Here is a 9,126-nt window from a genome sequence, read left to right on the forward strand (position 1 = left end):
GAGATCATGGAACGGGCAGTCCTTCCCCGGGAGGAAGAGCAGCTCCGTCTTGCCGAGGTTCAGCTTGAGGTGGTGATCCGTCATCCACACTGATATGTCTGCCAGACACGCAGAGATGCGATTCACCACCTGGTTATCAGAGGAGGGAAAGGAGAAGATTAATTGTGTGTCGTCTGCATAGCAATGATAGGAGAGACCATGTGAGGATATGACAGAGCCAAGTGACTTGGTGTATAGCGAGAATAGGAGAGGGCCTAGAACAGAGCCCTGGGGGACACCAGTGGTGAGAGCACGCGGTGCGGAGACAGATTCTCGCCACGCCACCTGGTAGGAGCGACCTGTCAGGTAGGACGCAATCCAAGCGTGGGCCGCGCCGGAGATGCCCAGCTCGGAGAGGGTGGAGAGGAGGATCTGATGGTTCACAGTATCAAAGGCAGCCGATAGGTCTAGAAGGATGAGAGCAGAGGAGAGAGAGTTAGCTTTAGCAGTGCGGAGCGCCTCCGTGACACAGAGAAGAGCAGTCTCAGTTGAATGACTAGTCTTGAAACCTGACTGATTTGGATCAAGAAGGTCATTCCGAGAGAGATAGCAGGAGAGCTGGCCAAGGACGGCACGTTCAAGAGTTTTGGAGAGAAAAGAAAGAAGGGATACTGGTCTGTAGTTGTTGACATCGGAGGGATCGAGTGTAGGTTTTTTCAGAAGGGGTGCAACTCTCGCTCTCTTGAAGACGGAAGGGACGCAGCCAGCGGTCAAGGATAAGTTGATGAGCGAGGTGAGGTAAGGGAGAAGGTCTCCGGAAATGGTCTGGAGAAGAGAGGAGGGGATAGGGTCAAGCGGGCAGGTTGTTGGGCGGCCGGCCGTCACAAGACGCGAGATTTCATCTGGAGAGAGAGGGGAGAAAGAGGTCAAAGCACAGGGTAGGGCAGTGTGAGCAGAACCAGCGGTGTCGTTTGACTTAGCAAACGAGGATCGGATGTCGTCGACCTTCTTTTCAAAATGGTTGACGAAGTCATCAGCAGAGAGGGAGGAGGGGGGAGGAGGGGGAGGAGGATTCAGGAGGGAGGAGAAGGTGGCAAAGAGCTTCCTAGGGTTAGAGGCAGATGCTTGGAATTTAGAGTGGTAGAAATTGGCTTTAGCAGCAGAGACAGAAGAGGAGAATGTAGAGAGGAGGGAGTGAAAGGATACCAGGTCCGCAGGGAGGCGAGTTTTCCTCCATTTCCGCTCGGCTGCCCGGAGCCCTGTTCTGTGAGCTCGCAATGAGTCGTCGAGCCACGGAGCAGGAGGGGAGAACTGAGCCGGCCTGGAGGATAGGGGACATAGAGAGTCAAAGGATGCAGAAAGGGAGGAGAGGAGGGTTGAGGAGGCAGAATCAGGAGATAGGTAGGAGAAGGTTTGAGCAGAGGGAAGAGATGATAGGATGGAAGAGGAGAGAGTAGCGGGGGAGAGAGAGCGAAGGTTGGGACGGCGCGATACCATCCGAGTAGGGGCAGTGTGGGAAGTGTTGGATGAGAGCGAGAGGGAAAAGGATACAAGGTAGTGGTCGGAGACTTGGAGGGGAGTTGCAATGAGATTAGTGGAAGAACAGCATCTAGTAAAGATGAGGTCAAGCGTATTGCCTGCCTTGTGAGTAGGGGGGGAAGGTGAGAGGGTGAGGTCAAAAGAGGAGAGGAGTGGAAAGAAGGAGGCAGAGAGGAATGAGTCAAAAATAGACATGGGGAGGTTAAAGTCACCCAGAACTGTGAGAGGTGAGCCATCCTCAGGAAAGGAACTTATCAGGGCGTCAAGCTCATTGATGAACTCTCCAAGGGAACCTGGAGGGCGATAAATGATAAGGATGTTAAGCTTGAAAGGGCTGGTAACTGTGACAGCATGGAATTCAAAGGAGGCGATAGACAGATGGGTCAGGGGAGAAAGAGAGAATGTCCACTTGGGAGAGATGAGGATCCCAGTGCCACCACCCCGCTGACCAGAAGCTCTCGGGGTGTGCGAGAACACGTGGGCAGACGAGGTGAGAGCAGTAGGAGTAGCAGTGTTATCAGTGGTAATCCATGTTTCCGTCAGTGCCAAGAAGTCGAGGGACTGGAGGGAAGCATAGGCTGAGATGAACTCTGCCTTGTTGGCCGCAGATCGGCAGTTCCAGAGGCTGCCTGAGACCTGGAACTCCACGTGGGTCGTGCGCGCTGGGACCACCAGGTTAGAGTAGCAGCGGCCACGCGGTGTGAAGCGTTTGTATGGTCTGTGCAGAGAGGAGAGAACAGGGATAGACAGACACATAGTTGACAGGCTACAGAAGAGGCTACGCTAATGCAAAGGAGATTGGACTGACAAGTGGACTACACGTCTCGAATATTCAGAAAGTTAAGCTTACGTTGCAAAAAATCTTATTGACTAAAATGATATAGTACTGCTGGCTGGTGAAATAGGCTAGCTAGCAGTGGCTGCGTTGTTGACTTTGTTTGAAAGTGTAGCTGGCTAGGTAACCTCTAACTGGCTAGGTAACCTCGACAATTACTCTAGACTACACAATTATCTTGGATACAAAGACGGCTATGTAGCCAGCTAAGATCAAACAAATCAAACTGTTGTACTGTAATGAAATGAAATGTAATACTACCTGTGGAGCAAAGCGGAATGCAACTACTATAACTTCTTCCATTTAAGAATGATGGAGGCTACTGTGTTCTTGGGGGACCTTCAATGCTGCAGATATTTTTTGGTACCCTTTCCCAAGCATTTCTAAAAACCTATTTTCACTTTGTCATTATGGGTCATTGTGTGTAGAGTGAGGAGATTTTTTTATTATTATTCCATTTTAGAATAAGGCTGTAATGTAACAAAATGTGGAAAAAGTCAAGGGGTCTGAATACTTTCCCAATGCAGTGTAGACAGGTGTGTGCCTTTCCAAATCATCTCCAATCAATTAAGTTGTAGAAACATCTCAAGGATGATCAATGGAAACAAAACGCACCTGAGCTCAATTTCGAGTCTCATAGCAAAGGTTCTGAATACTTATGTACAGAAGGTATTTCTGTTTTTTATTTTTAATACATTTGCAAACATTTCTAAAAACCTGTTTTTGCTTTGTCATTATGGGGTATTGTATTTTGAAGAAAAAAAAGTTAATCCATTTTAGAATAAGTGTTTAATGTAACAAATTGTGGGAAAAGTCAAGGGGTCTGAATACTTTCTGAAAGCACTGTATATACTGTACCTCCGTTCATTTTTTCAACTGATACCGGGGCACCATCAGACGAGTCTTGTGAGGCCTGTGGGCGTCCTAGAGCAAAACAAGCGACATGTTCCACAGAGGGGTCAGATTAGTGTGGTTTAGCACACACTGTTCAGACGCTAGAGACAGATTGGTGGTAACAACTTCAGATGACTCCAAAGACTCTTGAGGTGGTCGTAGAGCAAAATGGAGAACACCATCATTGGAAGTGTGACATAGGCAAATGCAGATATCTCTAACTTAAACAGACAGAATTCTATTAGTATTATTTTCATTTTTTTCATTTTGCTAATTAGATTTATGTGGGGTCGCGGAGGTCGACCATCGGTGGTTTAATAGTGCTGCATTAGCGGACTGATAAGTAATCTATTGTTCAGAAAAAAAATAATCCAGCAAAAAAAAATCCCAGCAGCCTGGAGAGAACATGAGGGTGTTGCCAATTGTTATCGCTGTGCTGTAGAGTGCCGCCCACAAAGCGTAAACCTTTCCATCTATGGTTGAGGCATCTCAGAATATCTAGATATAACACAAAACATTTATCTGATTAGACTAACTATGTTTCAAATACATTAACTGGTGACCTAATGGACACAATAACATAACATTTAAGACAAGTCTAACTGGTTCAATCTTCTCTCTTGTTTGCGTCAATATAATATATCTGAAATGTCCTCTTATAACCATATCAACTCTACTTGATGTTAACAATGTCTATTTATTTGTTCCACAGTGCTCAATAACTATTAGGTAAACATGAATACAGTCATCGTTGAATATGCTGAAAATGTGTGATACAAAACTTCCCTTGAGTTTCTGTCTGACACATCTTGGTAATTTTCCTCTCAACAGGTTGAGTCATGCACGTGCGTACTTCTCTGGGAAAGGTAGTCAGATAACAAAACACCCTGGTGCTCCGCTGATGCCCTGAGTTCCTCCTGACTGATGCATAATGTTGTAACTATTACTAATGTATTACTGACTAAACAGCAATCTCTCTCTTACAAAAGGTTAAGGGTATAATATTATTCCTTGATGTTCATGGTGTCATCACTGATACATAGACATCATGTGATTTTGTTATTGCTTTATTATTTTACTTTGAGCAACGTCTGTAATATTAAAATGCATTTTTAATTTTTAATGCATTCACAAAATGTGAAAACTTAAACTGAACCAGTGACAGAAGAGGTGTTCTTGATTGTGTTAGGTTGGCCTCTCAAAACCGGTTTAAGGTTGACTAACCTCAGATCAAAACATTCCACATTTCCTGTTTTGTTGTGGAAACAGTATGAGTACTGTACAATTATTTTTATGCTTTTAGGGATCAACTCACACTGACATTTTATCTTGGCCCTCCATTCTTCACTTGTAAAGATGACCACTTAAACTTACAATAAATAAATGGAATAGCGAGTCCTCTCTGTTACAGCATGGCTGTAATGCATCACCCAAGTAGGTGTTACTGGTGGTGGGAGTTTGAGTTCGCCCCAAAACCTGTTTTATTTCACCTTGAGATCAATTGTATTTTGCCAGAGAGATCTGGTCCAAGTTATAGCAGCAAACTGGAAGGAAACTAAAACATCCAACCTACTTTTAACAATTCTCATTTATTGATGGATTCAAAAATATTTACAAGATAAGTTTGTCATAAAGTAACATAATTGTATGTAATCATCATGCTGTCTGTTGTTTTAGTCCTCTGTTTTAGCTGTGGTTTCTCTGAATGGTCTACATTCAAACAAGTTCAGTGTCACACCCTTTCTGAAGTTTCCTGTCACATCAGAAATGTGTTCATTTTCATTTCATTCATTTTCCACTGTGACACAAAGCACATGGCAGACTATTTGATAAGGGACAAAGTTGATAGCTTATTACAATTAAACATCCCCCAATATAAATAAATAAAAAGTAAACAACCAAACGCAAAGACCAAACCAAAAAGTAAAACAACTTCAAAATGTATTCCCAAGGTTGCTGCTTTCTATGTCTGTTATTAGTGGTAATAAGTGTATTGTTTGTCCGAGCTGTAATTCACAACTCTCAATGACAGAAAGCATTTACTTGTGCATTATGACTATGGCACAGTTGCCTTAATCCCAGTTGAGTGATTAAAGAACACCATTGTTATTGTAGTTTCAGAGGAAACTTCCAAGTCAAACACAGTAAAAACACCATGTATAAAACCTTCTATGAAACAAAACCTAAATGTTCAAAAGCGTTTTCTACCATATTTCTAAGACATTTTCTCTTGTGTAGTGTCCAAAACTCGTATTGCTGCAGACATCCTGATCACATAATAGAAGTTTACACAGTCACAGTTTGGACTTGGTTTGAAAATGACTGTCACGATCGTGTGGCGGATTGACGAACCAAAACGCAGCTTTAGGAAAATAAGCCATCTCCTTTTTTATTAACGAAGAAGGCAAACGAAACAAAAACACTTAAACACTAAACAAAACAAGAAAACGATCGTGAAGCTAAACAACGATGTGCACACACTGGTTACAAACGTATCACATAGACAACTACTCACAACCAATGAGAGCCTATGGCTACCCTAAATAAGGCTCCCAATCAGAGACAACCGAAATCAGCTGTCTCTAATTGGGAACTCATTCAGGTAACCATAGACTCTCCTAGACAACTAAACATACATAGACAACACTAGACACATGTACTCAACACAAACCCATATACTATACCCAACAACCCCTTTACCATAAAAACACCCAAAACCAACAAAACACAAACATTCCCCATGTCACACCCTGACCTAACTAAAATAATAAAGAAAACAAAGAATACTAAGGCCAGGGCGTGACATAACCCCCCCCTTAAGGTGCCAACTCCGGGCGCACCATTACACAGTCTAGAGGAGGGTCTGGGTGGGCTTCCATCCACGGTGGCGGCTCCGGCTCTGGTTGTGGTCCCCACGTCACCACAGTCCCTAACCACCTCCTAGGCTTCCTCCAAATGACCCCCCTCCACATTAACCCCATTGCATTAAGGGGCAGTTCCGGACTAAGGGGCAGCTCCGGACTAAGGGGCAGTACCAGGGTAAGGGGCAGTACCAGGGTCAGGGGCAGTACCAGGGTCAGGGGCAGTACCAGGGTCAGGGGCAGTACCAGGGTCAGGGGCAGTACCAGGGTAAGGGGCAGTACCAGGGTAAGGGGCAGCACCAGGGTAAGGGGCAGCACCAGGGTAAGGGGCAGCACCAGGGTAAGGGGCAGCACCAGGGTAAGGGGCAGCACCAGGATAAGGGGCAGCTCCGGACTGAGGAATGGCAGCTCCGGACTGAGGAATGGCAGCTCCGGACTGAGGGACTGCAGCTCCGGACTGAGGGACGGCCCATGGCTGGCTGACAGATCTGGCTGCTCATGGCTGGCTAACGGATCTGGCTGCTCATGGCTGGCTGACGGATCTGGCTGCTCATGGCTGGCTGACGGATCTGGCTGCTCATGGCTGGCTGACGGATCTGGCTGCTCATGGCTGGCTGACGGATCTGGCTGCTCATGGCTGGCTGACGGATCTGGCTGCTCATGGCTGGCTGACGGATCTGGCTGCTCATGGCTAGCTGACGGATCTGGCTGCTCATGGCTAGCTGACGGATCTGGCTGCTCATGGCTAGCTGACGGATCTGGCTGCTCATGGCTAGCTGACGGATCTGGCTGCTCATGGCTAACTGACGGATCTGGCTGCTCATGGCTAGCTGACGGATCTGGCTGCTCATGGCTAGCTGACGGATCTGGCTGCTCATGGCTAGCTGACGGACTTGGCTGCTCATGGCTAGCTGACGGATCTGGCTGCTCATGGCTAGCTGACGGATCTGGCTGCTCATGGCTAGCTGACGGATCTGGCTGCTCATGGCTAACTGACGGATCTGGCTGCTCATGGCTGGCTGACGGATCTGGCTGCTCATGGCTGGCTGACTGATCTGGCTGCTCCTGTCTGGTTGGCGGCTCTGGCAGATCCTGTCTGGTTGGCGGCTCTGGCAGATCCTGTCTGGTTGGCGGCTCTGGCAGATCCTGTCTGGTTGGCGGCTCTGGCAGATTCTGTCTGACGGACGGCTCTGGCGGCTCCTGTCTGGCTGGCGGCTCTAGCGGCTCCTGTCTGGCGGACGGCTCAGTGGGCTCATGGCAGACGGGCGGCTTTGCAGGCTCATGGCAGACGGGCGGCTTTGCAGGCTCATTGCAGACGGATGGCTCAGATGGCGCTGGGGAGACGGATGGCTCAGATGGCGCTGGGGAGATGGATGGCTCAGATGGCGCTTGGCAGACGGGCAGTTCAGTCATCGCTGTGCAGACGGCAGACTCCTGCCGGCTGAGGCGCACTGTAGGCCTGGTGCGTGGTGCCGGGACTGGTGGCACCGGGCTGGGGACACGCATCTCAGGGCTAGTGCGGGGAGCAGCAACAGGACGCACAGGACTCTGGGGACACACAGGAGGCTTGGTGCGTGGTTTAGGCACTGGTGGTAAAGGGCTGGAGACACGCACCATATGGCTAGTGCGTGGAGGAGGCACTGGTGGTACTGGATTGGGGCGGGGAGGTGGCGCCGGAAATACCGGACCGTGCAGGCGTACTGGCTCCCTTGAGCGCCGAGCCTGCCCAACCTTACCTGGTTGTATGCTCCCCGTCGCCTGACCAGTGCGGGGAGGTGGAATAACCCGCACCGGCCTATGTAGGCGAACCGGGGACATCATGCGTAAGGCTGGTGCCATGTACGCCGGCCCGAGGAGACGCATTGGTGACCAGATGCGTTGGGCTCATTCAGGTAACCATAGACTCTCCTAGACAACTAAACATACATAGACAACACTAGACACATGTACTCAACACAAACCCATATACTATACCCAACAACCCCTTTACCATAAAAACACCCAAAACCAACAAAACACAAACATTCCCCATGTCACACCCTGACCTAACTAAAATAATAAAGAAAACAAAGAATACTAAGGCCAGGGCGTGACAATGACGGCCAAATGCACACTGTTCAGAGGTGCTAAGTAGACCTATGCCTTAAGACTCTCTTCCAAAGCTATTCCTGCCTTTTCTCTAAGACCTTTTAGGGTTTCCCTTGTGCAGTAGATTCCCAAAATCATATTGCTCATATTGCTCATAATCATATTGACAGCCTCATCCTTGATAATAAGTTTACTCAGGCACTCCGTTTCGGCACAGTTTCCGTAGGGATATTGCTTTTTGTCGGTCTCGGAGTTTGAGAGAGAGAAAAGATCCCCACAGTTTCTGCACGGCTTTCGGTCTTCATAACGATTGGTCTGGTAATTCCTGTAGAATGCTCTGCATTTTACGGTGCCAGGGAATCTGATACCGTTTCCCTGTTCATCATGTCTGAATGACAACACTGCATAAGACACATAGTCATGCCACACTTTTAGACATGACCAATTGATCAAACATTTCCTTTCTCTCTCCCCTCTACAGGACAGGGATGCTCCATAGTACTTGTCTGGTCTGAGGGCTCCAGGGGTTTCGTTGTAGCACACAGCAATGACAGTAGCCTCCAGAGTGTAGTAGTTTGTGTTGTTACGCTCGCCGATTATTCTGGGGGGCAAGTCCAATTCATTCAGGAAACGTAGAAGAAAGTCTTTTATTTCATCTTCGTCCTGATCACCACAAATCCTGACAGCCTGAAACACAGACAAGTGAAACATGCAATATTCAACAAATGATAAGCTACATGGACAATACATGTTTTATATAATGTGTTTTATTGTCATTGTTTATTGTTAATTTTGTTGATGTGTAAATTGGTCGAGGACAAAAGCTTCAGGTTAAATACATTCCATTTACACACTTACCAAAGTCAGAAGAATGGAAAATGGAGTCCGACGGGGTGGATCCTTGTAATCGTCGAATGCCTCTGGAAATCT

This window comes from Salvelinus fontinalis, chromosome 34 (genome assembly GCF_029448725.1).
Source record: "Salvelinus fontinalis isolate EN_2023a chromosome 34, ASM2944872v1, whole genome shotgun sequence".
NCBI lineage: Eukaryota > Metazoa > Chordata > Actinopteri > Salmoniformes > Salmonidae > Salvelinus > Salvelinus fontinalis.